Source organism: Colobus angolensis, unplaced genomic scaffold (assembly GCF_000951035.1).
Source record: "Colobus angolensis palliatus isolate OR3802 unplaced genomic scaffold, Cang.pa_1.0 Scaffold194, whole genome shotgun sequence".
Taxonomy (NCBI): domain Eukaryota; kingdom Metazoa; phylum Chordata; class Mammalia; order Primates; family Cercopithecidae; genus Colobus; species Colobus angolensis.
Window position 1 is genome coordinate 3,029,124 of NW_012115088.1, and position 14,556 is coordinate 3,043,679.

General features: G+C 33.9%; 1 protein-coding gene across 1 annotated transcript in view; it reads left to right on the forward strand.

Annotated features, from left to right (window-relative positions):
• Positions 1-14,556, forward strand: part of LOC105510919 (chromosome unknown open reading frame, human C8orf34) — a 500,972-nt gene that overhangs the window by 123,362 nt on the left and 363,054 nt on the right. The window lies entirely within an intron of this gene.

Sequence of the window (14,556 nt, forward strand, 5' to 3'; positions counted from 1 at the left end):
ATAGTAGTACTCATAAAAAATATTGCATTAGCCACATCAAGTTCTTGTGAGAATTATATGAAGTGTGAACAACTTAAAATGTTCTTTAGAAATTGTGATTGTAACCAAATTGTCCCGCTTCATCAGTTTGGTATATAGAATTAGGTTCCAACTTTTAAAAAAATATTCAAGTTTAAAATTTGCATGTCTTTTTTACAACAGTATAGCTAGTAATATCCAACAGAGTGCCTGTTTCAATTAATAAATGCTAAGTGATAAAAAAGAATAAAGGAAGAAACAAAAAATGCAATGAATAAAGTTTCAGTCTCCCTTTTCATCATGGATCCCTACCTCTCTGTCTTTTTACTCTTGCTCTCTTCCATGATAAGTTCAAAACCTTAGGAGATTACTAAATTATAGAATCAGTTCTCCATTTGACCACTTCATCATTAAGAGGAGAATGCCTAATGGCCCGCTCATTGTGCCGGTCCTGTGCTCTTTATAGGATGCTATCTAGCCACAGGGTGCTGCTGGTGGTCTGGTGTCTCATTATATTCCTTTTTACTCAGGTAACCTACTCCCAACCTCCAGCCAGTTTCACTAGACTGTTACAAAGCTTTTTTGTTTTTTTTTTTTTTTTGAGACAGAGTCTCGCTCTGTCACCCAGCCTGGAGTGCAGTGGCAGGATCTCGGCTCACTGCAAGCGCCGCCTCCCGGGTTTACGCCGTTCTCCTGCCTCAGCCTCCCGAGTAGCTGGGACTACAGGCACCCGCCACCTTGCCCGGCTAGTTTTTCGTATTTTTTAGTAGAGATGGGGTTTCACCGTGTTAGCCAGGATAATTTCGATCTCCTGACCTCGTGATCCGCCCGTCTCGGCCTCCCAAAGTGCTGGGATTACAGGCTTGAGCCACCGCGCCCGGCCCCAAGCTTTTTAAAGCAGAAATAATAATAAAATAGCATGGTTTTTTTTTTTTAAATAGCATATGTAGAATTAATATATATGACAATAAGAATACAACAGATTCAGGGTTATTCTTTAGAAATACTTGTTAAAACAAATTATTTCTGAAGTAATATCTTTGCACATAGATTGTAATGAATTAAAGATGCATTTTTCTTCTCTAAAGCATTACTGAGAACTAGCACAAAATGCTTAAATTAAAAATTAGTAGACACATTATAATGGGATGTGAAAAAAATCATTCATCCTCACAAAACAAAGACAGGAGAAAAGTAACAGAGAAAGAAAGGACAGATTGGAAAAATAGAAGACGGACACCAATATTGTAAGTTGAAGTACAGATGTGCCCACAATTATAATAAATATAAATGTACTAAACATTCCAATTAAAGCAAATATTGTCAGACTGAATAAAGAGTATAGATTTTTTAAAATATAAGAAACGTACTAAAAATATGCAGATACAAACAGTTTGAAGTTCTAGCAAAAAGAAGCCTATATGGCTAGAGTAATATCAAAATAAAAACTCAAGATAAAGAACATTACCAGAGATAAAGAGATCATATCATAATCATAAAAGGTTATTTAATTAAGAAGACATAATACTACTAACAGGTTATGCACCCAATAACAAAAGTTCTCAATACATGATGCAAAAATTTATAGAACTAAAGGAAGATGTAAACAGAATAAATTGACTGAAAAAATTTAGTAAGAATATAGAAGATTTGAACAAGACTATCAGCTACGTTGACTTAATATTTATAAACACTATACTCAACAAAGTTAGTCACATGGAAAAGCAAACAAACAACAAAACAAACAAACACAAAATCATACCTGAAGAGAGGCAAACAATTTTTAGAGATGTTCCAGTTACTATGGCTTATAAAAAATCATGCCAAGACTTTTTTTTTTACATAAAGTTAACATAAGATTATCCTAAAATGTACAATTCAGTGGCATTCAGTACATTCACAATATTATGCTACCTAGTCCCTATCTAGTTTGAAAACATTTTCATCATCCCAAAAGGAAATCATGTACCCAGTAAGTAGTGACTCAATATTCCCACCTCCCACCAGCCCCTGGCAACCTGCTTTTTGTCTCTATGAATGTATCTATTCTGGGTACTGGCATAACTTGGAGATATTGTGGGTTCAGTTCCAGGCCACTGCAATAAAGTGAATATCACAATGTCAGTCACACAATTTTTTTTGTTTTCCTCCACCTAAAAAAAGTTACATTTATACTCTACTGTAGTCTATTTAGTGTGCAACATTATGTGTAAGAAAACAATGTATATATTTTAAATAAAGATACTTTATTGCCAAAGATTCTAACCATCACCTGAGCTTTCAATGAGTCATAATCATTTTGCTGGTGAAGAACCTTGCCTTGATGTTGATGGTTGTGGACTGATCAGGGTGGTGGCTACTGAAGGTTGAGGTGTCTGTGGCAATTTCCTAAAATGAGACAACAATGAAGTTTGCCAATGGACTCATGGAGCCAATAGACTCTTCTTTTCATGAAAAAGTTATTCCTAGCATGTGATGCTATTTGGTAGCATTGTACACAGAGTAGAACTTCTTTCAAAATTGGAGTCAATCCTCTTAAACCCTGTCACTGCTTTATCAACTAAGTTGATGCAATATTTTAAGTTGATGCAGTATTTTAAGTCACTGCTTTATCAACTAAGCTAATGTAACATTTTAACAATGTTCACAACATCTTCACATAGAGTAGATTCTGTTTCAAGAAACCATGTTTTTCCACTCATCCATAAGAAGCAACTCCTCATGCATTCAAGTTCTATCATGAGATTGTAGCAATTCAGTCACATCTTCAGGTGCCACTTTTATTTCTAGTTCTCTTGCTATTTCCACCATATATTCAGTTACTTCCTTCACTGAAGTCTTGAATACTTCAAAGTAATCAATGAGGGTTGGAATTTACTTCTTCCAGGCTCCTATTAATATAAATATTTTGATCTCCTCCCATGAATCACAGATGTTCTTAATGGCATCTAGAGTGGAAAATCTTTTTAATGAACTTTTTCAAGTTATTTTCCCCCAGACCCATCAGAGGAATCACTATCTATGGCAGATATACCCTTATAAAATGTATTTCTTAAGTAATAAGACTTGAAAGTCCAGATGAAACTTGTTGATTCATGGATTGCAGAATAGATATTGTGTTAACAGACACGAAAATATTAATCTCCTTCTACATTGCCATCAGCACTCTGGGGTGACTGGGTGCATTGTCAATGAGCAGTAACATTTTGAAAGGAAACTTTTCTTCTTAGCAGCAGGTCTCAATAGCAGGCTTAAAATGATTAGTAAACCATGCTGGAAACAGATGTACTGTCATCCAGGCTTTGTTGTTTTATTTATAGAGCACAGACAGAGTAGATATAGCATAATTCAGAGTAGATATAGCAAAAGTCCCCAGGATTTTTGGTATGGTAAATAAGCACTGACTTCCACTTAAAGTCACCAGCTGCATTAGGCCCTGACAAGGGAGTCAGCCTATCCTTTGAAGCTTTGAAGCCAGGTACTACTGACTACTTCTCTCTAGCTATGAAAGTCTTAAATGGTACCTTCTTCCAGCATGAGACTGTTTTGTCTACATGGACAATCTGTTATTTAGTGAAGCCACCTTCATCAATTATCTTTGCTAGATCTTCTGGGTCACTTGGTGTGTCTTTTCCATCAGCACTTGCTACTTCATCTTATACTTTTATGTTATGGAGATGGCTTATCTCCTGAAACCTCATGAACCAACCTCTGCTAGCTTTCAACTTTTCTTCTGCAGCTTCCTCAGCCTTCATGGAATTGAGGAGAGTTAGGACCTTGCTTTGGATTAGGCCTTGGCTTAAGGGAATGTCGTGGCTGATTTGATCTTCTATCCAGACCACTCAGACTTTCTCCATATCAGCAATAAGATTCTTTCACTTTCTTAGCATTCGTGCGTTTACTGGAATAGCACTTCTAATTTTCTTCAAGAACTTTTCATTTGCATTCTCAACTTGGCTAAATGTTTGGCACCAGAGGCCTAGCTTTCAGCCTACCTTGTCTTTCAACATGCCTTCCTCACTAAGCTTAATCATTTCTGTCTTTTCCAGAGACCTGCAACTCTTCCTTTCACTTGAACACTTAGAGGCCATTGTAGGGTTTTAAATTGGCCTAATTTCAAATTTGTTGTATTTCAGGGAATAGGGAATCACAAGGTGAAGGAGAGAGGTGAGGAAATGGCTGGTCAGTGGAGCAGACAGAACACACGCATTTATTGGTTAAGTTCACCATCTTACATGGGTGTGGTTTGTGGCACCTGGAAACAATTACAACAGTAATATCAAAGATCACTGATGGAAAAAATTTAAAATATTGTTAGATTTACCAAATATTACACAGAGGCACAAAATGAGCACATGCAGTTGGAAAAATTAAGCTGATAGACTTGTTCAATGCGGGTCTCCACAAATGTTTAATTTGTAAAGAAACAAAAAAAATTGTCTGCAAAGCATTACAAAATGAAGTACAGTAAAGCAAGGTATTCCTGTATACCATAGGAGTAAAATCACAATGTATGAACTTTTGTCTCTGACTTACTTTACTTAGCATGTTTTTGTGGTTCATCTACATTGTGGTGTGTACACTACTTCAGTCCTTTTCGTGACTGAATAATATTCCATTGTGTGGTTAAACTACATTTTGTTTATCCCTTCATCTGCTGATGGGTGTTTTGTTTGCTCCTATCTTTTAGCTATCTTGAATCATATTGCTATGAACATTCATATACAAGCATTTTTATTACCTTTTTCACTATTTGGATAATTGATATTATATAATATAGATACTATAATAATTTATATTACTGTGTAATTGATTTGCTGGGTTATATGATAATTCTATGTGTAACTTCGAGGAGATGCCAACTTTTTTCAAAGAAGCTACACCATTTCACATGCTTACTAGCAATATACAAGGGTTCCAATTCTTCATATATTTACCAAATCTTGTTATCTTCTTTCTTTCCTTTCCTTTTTCTAAAAAATTTATAGCCATCCAGTTGGATGTAAAGTGGTATCTCATTGTTGTCTTGATTTGCATTTCTCTAATGGCTAATAGTTTTGAGCATCCTTTCAAGTGTTTCTTGGCCATTTGAATATCTTCTTTGGAAAAATGTCTATTCATACTCTTAGCTCATTTTTTAAGTGAGTTGTTACTCTTTATTCTTGAGTTATGAGAGTTTTTGTATTCTGGATACTAGATCCTTATCAGAGATATGATTTATGAATATTTTTCCATTTTGGGGATTATTTTTTACTTTATTAATAGTGTTATTTTATGTACATTGTTTTTTAATTTTGATGAAGCTCAATTGATCTATTTTCTTTTCTTTTTGGCTTGTGTTTTTGGTGTCATATCTAAGAAACTCTTGCCAAATCCCAGGTCATAATGACTTATCTCTATAATTTCTTCTAAGAGTTATAGTTTATGCTCTTACATGTGGGTAGTTGTTCTATTTTGAGTTAATTTTTGTATATAGTAGATGATGGGTGTCCAACTCCATTTTTTGCCATGTGGATAATCAGTTGTTGTCTCAGTACCAATTTTTTGAAAATACTATTCTTTCCTCATTGAATTATCTTGTCACCCCATTGAAAAATCAAGTAACCGTGAATATGAGGGTTTATTTTTAGACTCTCAATTCCATTCCATTAAGCTACATGTTTATCCTTTTGTGAGTACCACACACACTGTTTTGATAACTGTAGTTATGTAATAAGTTTTGAAATTGGAAAGTATGAATCCTCTGACTTCATTTTTCTCTTTTTCTCTCTCAGGATTGTTTAGGCTACTCTGAGGGCCCTGAAGTTCTATATGAATTTTAGAATCAGTTGTTTAAAATATTTCTGCATAAAGGCCATTTGGATTTTCTTAGGAAATGCATTGAATCTGTGGATCACTTTGGAGAGTATTGTGACCATAAATAGGTTTCCAAATCATGACCATGTAATGTCTTCATTTATTTAGGTCCCCTTTAATTTCATTAAACAATGTTTTCTAGTTTGTGTTGTACAAGACTAGCATGTCCTTGGTTAAATTTATTTAAGCAGATCTTATTCCTTCAGATGCTATCATAAATGGAATTGTTTCTTATTTTCATTTTTAGATTGTCATTACCAGGGTGTAGAAATAAAACTGATTTTTGTGTTTTGATCTTATTTCCCAAAATTTTGCTGAACCAGTTTATTGATTCTAACACTTTATTGTGAATTCTTTAGGACTCTTGAAAAGATCAGATTATGCCATCTAAATATAGGGATAGTTTAACTTCTTCCTTTCCAATTTGGTTGCCTTTTATTTTTCTTTTCTTGCCTAATAGCTCCAGCTAGAAATTCCAATACAAGGTTGAACAGAAGTGATGAAAGCAGGAAGGAATCCCTTTCTCATTATTCATCTTAAGGGAAAGACTTTTGGTCTTGTATCATGGAGTGTGGTGTTAGCTGTGAGTTTTTCGAAAATGTCTTTTATCATGTTGAGAAAGTTGTCTTCTATTCCTAGTTCATTGGATATTTTTATCATGAAAGTGTGTTGCATTGTTTTCCAGTGTTTTTTCTCAATCAGTTGAGATAATCATGCAGTTTTGTTATCATTCTATTAATACGATGTGTTACATTTTATAATTTTCTTAAATAACCCTTGAATTCCTAGGATAAATACTTGGCCATGATATATAATCCTTTTAATATACTGCTGGATTTAGTCTGTTACTGTTTTATTGAGGATTTTGTATCTACATTCATAAAAGACATTGGTTTGTAATCTTCTTTTCTTGTAATGTCTTTATTTTTGGTACTTGGGCAATGTTGGCTTCTTAGAATAAATCAGAATATGTTCCCTTTTCTTCAACTTTTTTGGAAGAATTGATAAAACTTGTGTTAATTCTTCTTTAAATGCTGGGTTGAATTTACCAGTGAATCCACTTTATTCTGGCCTTGTCCTTTTTGGGAGGTTTCTTTATTAGTGAGTCAAAGTCTTTACTTGTTATAAATCCATTCTGATATTCTATTTCCTCTTGAGTCGGTATTGGTAGTTCGCATGTTTCTAGAAATTTTCTAAGTCATCCAGTTTGTTGGCATTTGATGGTTTATAATATTCTCTTATAATACTTTTTAATTTTCTTAAGGTTTGTAGTAATGTCTCACTTTTATTTCTAACTTTAATAATTTGAGTTTTCTTTTTAAATCAATCTAGCTAAAGATTTCTTAACTTTTTCATCTTTCTAAAGAACCAACTTTTGGTTTTGCTGATTTTCTCTATTGTTTTTCTGTCTTCTATTTCATTGATCTCTGCTTTAACCTTTACTATGTTCATCCTTTTGGTAGCTTGGGTTTATTATGCTCTTCTTTTTCTACTTCCTTAAGGTGTAAAGTTAGGTTTCAGATTTGACATCTTTCTTCTTTATTAATGGGGACATTTACTGCTATAAATTTCTGTCTGAGCACTGCTTCCACTGCATACCATAAGGTTCAGTATGTTGTTCTCATATTTTTTGGTCACAAAGTATTTTCTAATTTATCTTGTGATTTCTTCTTTGTCTCATTCATTATAAATGAGCATATTGTTAAATTTTCTCATATTTGTGAATTTCCCATTTTTCTTTTTCCTTTCACTTCTAGTTTTATTCTTTTGTTGTCAGAGAAGATACTTGGTATGATTTCAATCCTTTAAAATTTTTGAGACTTGTTTTGTTGCCTAACATAAGATCTCTCCTAGAGAATGTTCCATGCGCACTTGAGAAGAATGTGTATTCTTGTTAGGTGGAATGTTCTGTATACATCTGTTAGGTCTTACTTGTTTATAGTGTTGTTCAAGTCCTTCATGTCCTTACTGGTCTTCTGTCCGTTTGCTCCATTATCGAAAGTGGGGATTTTAAAATCCACTACTATTATTATAGAGCCCTCTAACTCTCTTTAAATTATGTCAATATTTGCCTCCTATATTTTAAGGCTCTGCAGCTAGGTGTTTCAATGTTTATAATTATTATGTCTTCTTGGTGGATTATCCTTTTTAATCACTATATAATGCCCTTCTTTGCCTCCTATGATGATTTTTGTCCTAAAAACTATTTTTTTGATACTAGTGCAGCCACTCAGCTCTCTTTTGATTAATATTTGCATGAAATATCTTTTGATCATTATTCCTTTGTTATTCTTTCTCTTCTCTTCTTTTAGTATTACCATTATATGTCAACACATCATACATGTTGATCAAGTAAAAAAACTTATTGACATCTCAATCAATAACTGAATGCTATTTGATACAAATTTGCATCTATTTCTTATTGTAAATATAATGAAATTAAAACTCTTTGGGAATAGAAGGATATTTTCTTAGCTAAAATATTGCCTGGAATAAATATTTATAGAATAAAACCAAAAAGGTTTCTGAGCATTGTTCATATGTTTTAAAGAAAAAAGGAAAAAAAGACATAAGTATTTTAATATAATTAACTTCTGTGGGTAGAAAAAACAGTTATCAATTCATTAAAATAATCCCTGTCTAAAATTTACTTAAAGTAGATACTGTATATTAATCAGAAGAACTTTCTGAAGAAAAAAGCAACTTCTTAGCCCATTCAAAAGACTGTGAGCTTGGTAGAATGTAATATCTTCAGTGCAGAGTATTTTGTTACCTTAATCCCCATGTATCTAAAACAGTGACAAACACATCATTTATGCTATGAGAATGAGTGCATAAATGATTGAATGAATAAATGAATAAATGCAGATAATGTAAGGATGGATTTATACTAAAATATATTCTAGCCTTTATGTGATACCAGTTTAGAAATTGTGCATTTACAAATAACCAAAAATTAGCACTTATACAATTCAAACTGGCATAGGGACAAAGATCTGCAAGGTAACATTATATTATCAATCGTCAATAGTTATGCGCCATAGATAAGTAGGTTTTGATGAAGGTTTTGCCTTGTAATGTTTTGGCACTTTCAAATAACCAAAAAATAGCAGTTATACAATGTAAGCTGGCATAGGGACAAAGATCTGCAAGGTAGCATTATAGCATCAATCTTCTATAGTTATGTGTCATAGATAAAATAAGTATGGTTTGATGAAGGTTTTACCTTGTAATATTAAGTATTTCTACTGGTTACCTATTGTGTGGAATGGTTGTGGATGATGACTAGAATTTTGGCAGAAATGACAAGAAAGACATTGTCTATCAATATTCTGTGCATGATAGTGAATGCTGATCCTTTATAACCATTTCAAATTTATAATCCAGATGAGAAAATTGAGGTAAATATGTTGGTTTAGGTTAAAATCAAAAATTGATATCAACTCTCAGTTGTTTTGTTTACACTTTTGCATCTAAGGGAGCCTTTCTCAGGGTTTGTTTTTTTTTTTAATAATGCATTTAGCACAGAATATATAAAGATAAATAGCTGGATATTTATAGACTGTCATTATAATTTTAGGGAAAAAAGAGAGTATATACGTACATATATGTATAGAAAGTACAAACTATGTACATATATGTATAGAAAGTACAAACTACACAAATATAAAAAAATGAGGACAGGAGAACAATAGCTGAAAAATCATGATATGAATATACAGAAGGCAGGAGACATGAAGTAATTATCTCATTATAATCAGCTTTCAATATTTCATAACCGTAGTACTGGGGATATTTCCTGGCATATTTAAAATGAAAGTAAAGTACTTGGGGAGAACTTTCAGATAAGAACATTAGCATTTTTTAAATTTTAGAAAACAAGGTTGAAAGTTATTTTGGTTCAAAAGAAATATATAGACAGTATCTCACACGTTATGTGGAGGAAACAGTAAATTTATTTTAAACACACAGAAACTATTGGTGGAGGTCATATTGAGTTAGAATTTGGTGACTATAATAAAGAATTGTTCAAAAATTAGTGCTCCTTAATATACAATAGACTGCTCTGTAACGTAGTGTCCTCAGGGAAGACTGAGGAAAAGCAGGGTGCTGTGGGTGGCCTCCTGCACTAGAGTGAGCTCTGCGTCAGTGACCCCAAAGACTCTCTTGAATCTCAGATTCTGTCATCTTCCTCTACAGGTTTTATTAGGTAGTTGATACTGTTCTTCTATTTCTCATTTTCCCTGTGGATATTTTTAAAAACATTTTTAAATGCTAACCCTTTACTTTAAGATGTGGTATGACTTAAATAAGGTTTTCAATCTATCAGAAAAGTTTAGAGATGTTCTTATCCAAAGACGATATATCAGACAAATGACTTCCCAAATTTCTTTCCATTACTTATCAAAACAGCTTTTGAAATCACCCAGCATGGCTGATTAGATCCTGATTATACCATGGCTTTGGTTGTCCTAGTTGGATTCCCATGATAAGTTATGCAAGATTTGTTATATGTATCAAATTGTCACAAGCTACAAAAACATCAAAAGAAATTGGTCTCAGCTCCTCTCAGAAGTTGCCAAGGAAAAGTTCTTGGGTACGGTATTAATTAGTTCTCTGCTGTACAGCATATAATTTTCCCAAAACTCAGTGGCTGAAAACAGCAACAATTTGTGGTTTCTCATGATTCTGTGTGTAGACTGGCCAGTTCTGCTGGCCTCACCTGACGTGCCCATGTGGTACATTCAGTGGGTAGGTCTGCAGGTGCTGGGATCAGCTGGGATAATGGGAAGCTGGGCTGTGTCTGGTAGATATCTCGGGATATTGACTAGGATTTGAAAAAAAACCTGAGTTCTTGTTTTGTAAATTAAAAAGAAAATATAAAAAGAGACCTTGATAGCATATAGTAATTAGCAGAAAATCAGATAATGTAGTGATACAGATTGCAGATTAGAGAAATTATTCAAAGAAGGTTAACAAAAGTGCCAAAGTTTTAAGGAATCTGATACAAATATTGTTTTTTCCACTCCCTCATCTGAACTTCTGTCTCTTAAACCTAGGTTCCTCCATAGGTTTCCCATGGGGAATGGCCTGTAAGGTAGCAGTCGTGGGCCTGGAAGTGTTTACTAGATTGATCACTGTGTCTGCTCTCTGCTGCTAGCACACTGGTGTGTTAATAATTTTAGCTGATATCCCTGTCCCAGGGTCCCTTAAACCAAGAAGCTCAGATGAGGCAGTGGCATTCATTTTCAATTTTTAATTTCTAGGTTTATTTAAATTACAGAAGGAATACTTCTTTATTTTGACAATGTAAAATATACAGACCTGTAGAAAGAGAAATAATCTCCTTCACTTGTCTCCCCTCAAATTCTACTCCCCTAGAAATAGTTTGTATCTTCGTGTAGTCTTTTCTTTGTACTCATTAGCAGATATGATGTGGATGGGTTGGTTTGCTGCATAAAAGTGACCTTAGGCTGTACCTGTTCTTAAGCAATGTGTTTTTATTATTTTAAAATGCATTGTCTGGCTATTACTAAAAAGAAAAATAAAATAGATGTTAGCAAGGATGCAGAGAAAAGAGACTGTTTTTTTTTTTTTTTCTGAGATGGAGTCTCACTCCATCACCTAGGCTGGAGTGCAGTGGTATGGTCTCGGCTCACTGCAACCTCTGCCTCCCAGGTTGAAGCTATTCTCTTGCCTCAGCCTCCCAAGTACTGGGACTACAGGCACCTGCTACCATGCCCAGCTAATTTTTGTATTTTTTTTGGTAGAGATGGGGTTTCTCCATATTGGCCAGGCTAATCTCAAACTCCTGACCCCGTGGTCCGCCCTCCTTGGCCTCCCAAAGGGCTAGGATTATAGGCGTGAGCCACCGTGCCCGGCTGAAAAGTGAACTCTTACACACTGTTAGTGGGAAAGTAAACTAGTACAGCAACTATGGAGAACTGTATGGAGATTTCTCAAAAAACTTAAAATAGAACTGCCATTCAGTCCAGCAATCCCACTACTGGGTATCTACCAGAAGAAAAACAAACAATATATCCAAAAGATACCGGCTCTCACATGTCTATTAAAGCACTATTCACAATAGAAAAAATGTGGAATCAACCTAAGTGTCCATCAGTGGATATATGGATAAAGAAAATGTGGTGCATATATACAATGAAATACTACTTGGTCATTAAAAAAAAGAATGAAATCATGTCATTCTCATCAACATGGTGAAACTGGAGGTTATTATCTTAAGTGAAATAATCCAGGCACAAAAAGACTAATATTGCATACCCTAACTTATATGTGAGAGCTACTAAAGCTGATCCCTTGCAGGTAAGGGAATGAAAGATAGATAACAGAGACAGGGAAGGGTGATTGGGACATGGGGGGAGAATGAAAGAAGTGGGCTAAAGGGTAGTATAAGCATATGGTAAGATAGAAGGAATAAATTCAATGTTTGATAGAACAGTAGGGTGACTATAGTTAACACAAGTGTACTGTACTCGGTCGATGCACACCCTAAGTGTTGGTTAAATATGTACTCTATGTTGATATTATTATAGTTAATTAATTAACATTGTTCACAGTTAAGCCATACAGTGACTTGATTACTACATGTTATATACACGCAACAAAATTTCATGTATACCTTATATATTTGTACAAATAAAAATAAAAATAAAATGCACTGTGGAAATATCTTTATGGTAATATATTTAGATTTAACTTGCCCTTTTAAATAATTGTATGCAATGTGAATGTGAGATAATTTATTCAACCATTCCTTTGTTGAAGGACATTTAAATTACTAACAGGGTTTTGCAGTCACAAAATATTTGCTAAAATAAAGTCTTGCACTTTCTGTGAAAATAAGCAACCTTGTACATATGTATTTAAATACAGGTGCTTTCATTTCTTTATGATGACTTTACCAGACATAAGATTGCTGGGTTACAGGGTCGGTGCATTTTTCCTCGTAATAGATATTGCCAGATTACTTTTTAAAAAGGTGACAGAATGATATATTTCATTAGGTGGAGACTATTTCCTATGTCCTTACCATATAAATATTTTAAAAATTTATTTTATTTTTATCAAAACATAATGGTACATCGTTTAAAAAAAGTAGTACTGAGAGAGTAGTGTCCTTTTTTCTACCCAACTCGGCTTCTAACCTGCAATCACTTTCACCTCTTTTAAATGTTGCTTCTGGTCCCTAAATCTACACAAGCAAACGTAAGGTTCTCTTCCTTTTTAAATTTGAGGCATTATCTCTTGACATCCTTCATACCTTATGCTCCAAACTCTAACCTCCATCTCATCCTGGCTGTATAGTAATGCAGTTATTTCAAATGTTGATTAAATATGTACTCTACATTGGTATTCTTATGACTAATTAATTAATATTGTTCATGGTTGAGCCTTAGATGTCCAACTGTTCTAGAATTGATAGTTCTCTTGCTTTTCTGTTTGCTTTGTTTACTATGTACCCATCTCTAATGTTTTGCCAAACTCTACCCAAAGAATTAAACCTTCTCGATATGATCAGAGACAAGTAAACTTAACTTCTATTTTATAGTTATCCTTTATTTTAAAAATTTTTAGAGACTTCTCTTCTGTAGCCCTCTGTCCTCTTGCTCCATGTTTGACTCATTGATTTCTAGACTTCTTCTCAACTGCCTTTTAGACTCTCTTTCACTATCTTCCTGAGAATTCCCTGTTCCTTTTCCGTATTGGGAGAGTGAGAGGTCACCTGTTTCCTGAAATCCAAGTCTTGCCAGTTTTTGATTTACTTGGTTATTTTGGTAGAGTACCTCCAGTAGGAGCTTTCTGTAAAAGAATGCTTTTGCAAGGTAACTTTTTCAGTTCTTCAAAGTATCCTAATTGGTTCCTTAGTTGGATATACAGTTCTAAGAAGTACTCTATAGTTGGAATTTGGAAGGAATTGCTTCTTTGTCTTCTTAGGCCAAGTGTTACCTTTGAGAAGTCTGGTATTAATTTGATTTACTATTTTTGCCCTGAAAAGTTTTACATTGTTTTCTTTATTGCACTATTAAAACATGTTTTTTAAATATGACTTGACTTGTGCTGGACATTTAATGGGCCCTTTAAATCTGAAAAGCAATTAAGTTTTTATATTATTATTACTTTGACATTGTCTTCCTGGATTGAAGCTTTAATATTTAAATAGTGTGAGATATTGACTTTCTTAGCATCCCCCTGTTCAGAGACTTAGGTTTTGATTTTCTTTGCCTTGTGAAATCCAGTTACCACTCATCCATCTATTTTGCATCTTCTCTCAAAATACAGTGCTACTTCTTGCCTAATAATGTCTTTTCTACTTGTTCAACTTATTCTTTGAGGAAAGAAATCCCTTCACTTTAGTGTCATTTTAGTGGGAATTTGAGGGGGACATGAATAGCCTTCTATGAATCTCCTAAAAATATTTACTAAATAATTACCAGTTGCTGTTGAGGGAATTAGTGTTTTTTTAAGCTGATGACATAATACAAAGTACATTTTGCCTGTGTGTTTCTCTCTGTGTCATAGAAATGATTAGTTTTAAGTCAATACCTGACTTTTCTTTTCTCTATAAACTCCGCCACACTTCCCTTTACTTTTTCAGTTAAAATATTTTCTTTAAACCTGGCTTCATATCTTCCCCTCTGTTTTCTCACAAGAAAACCA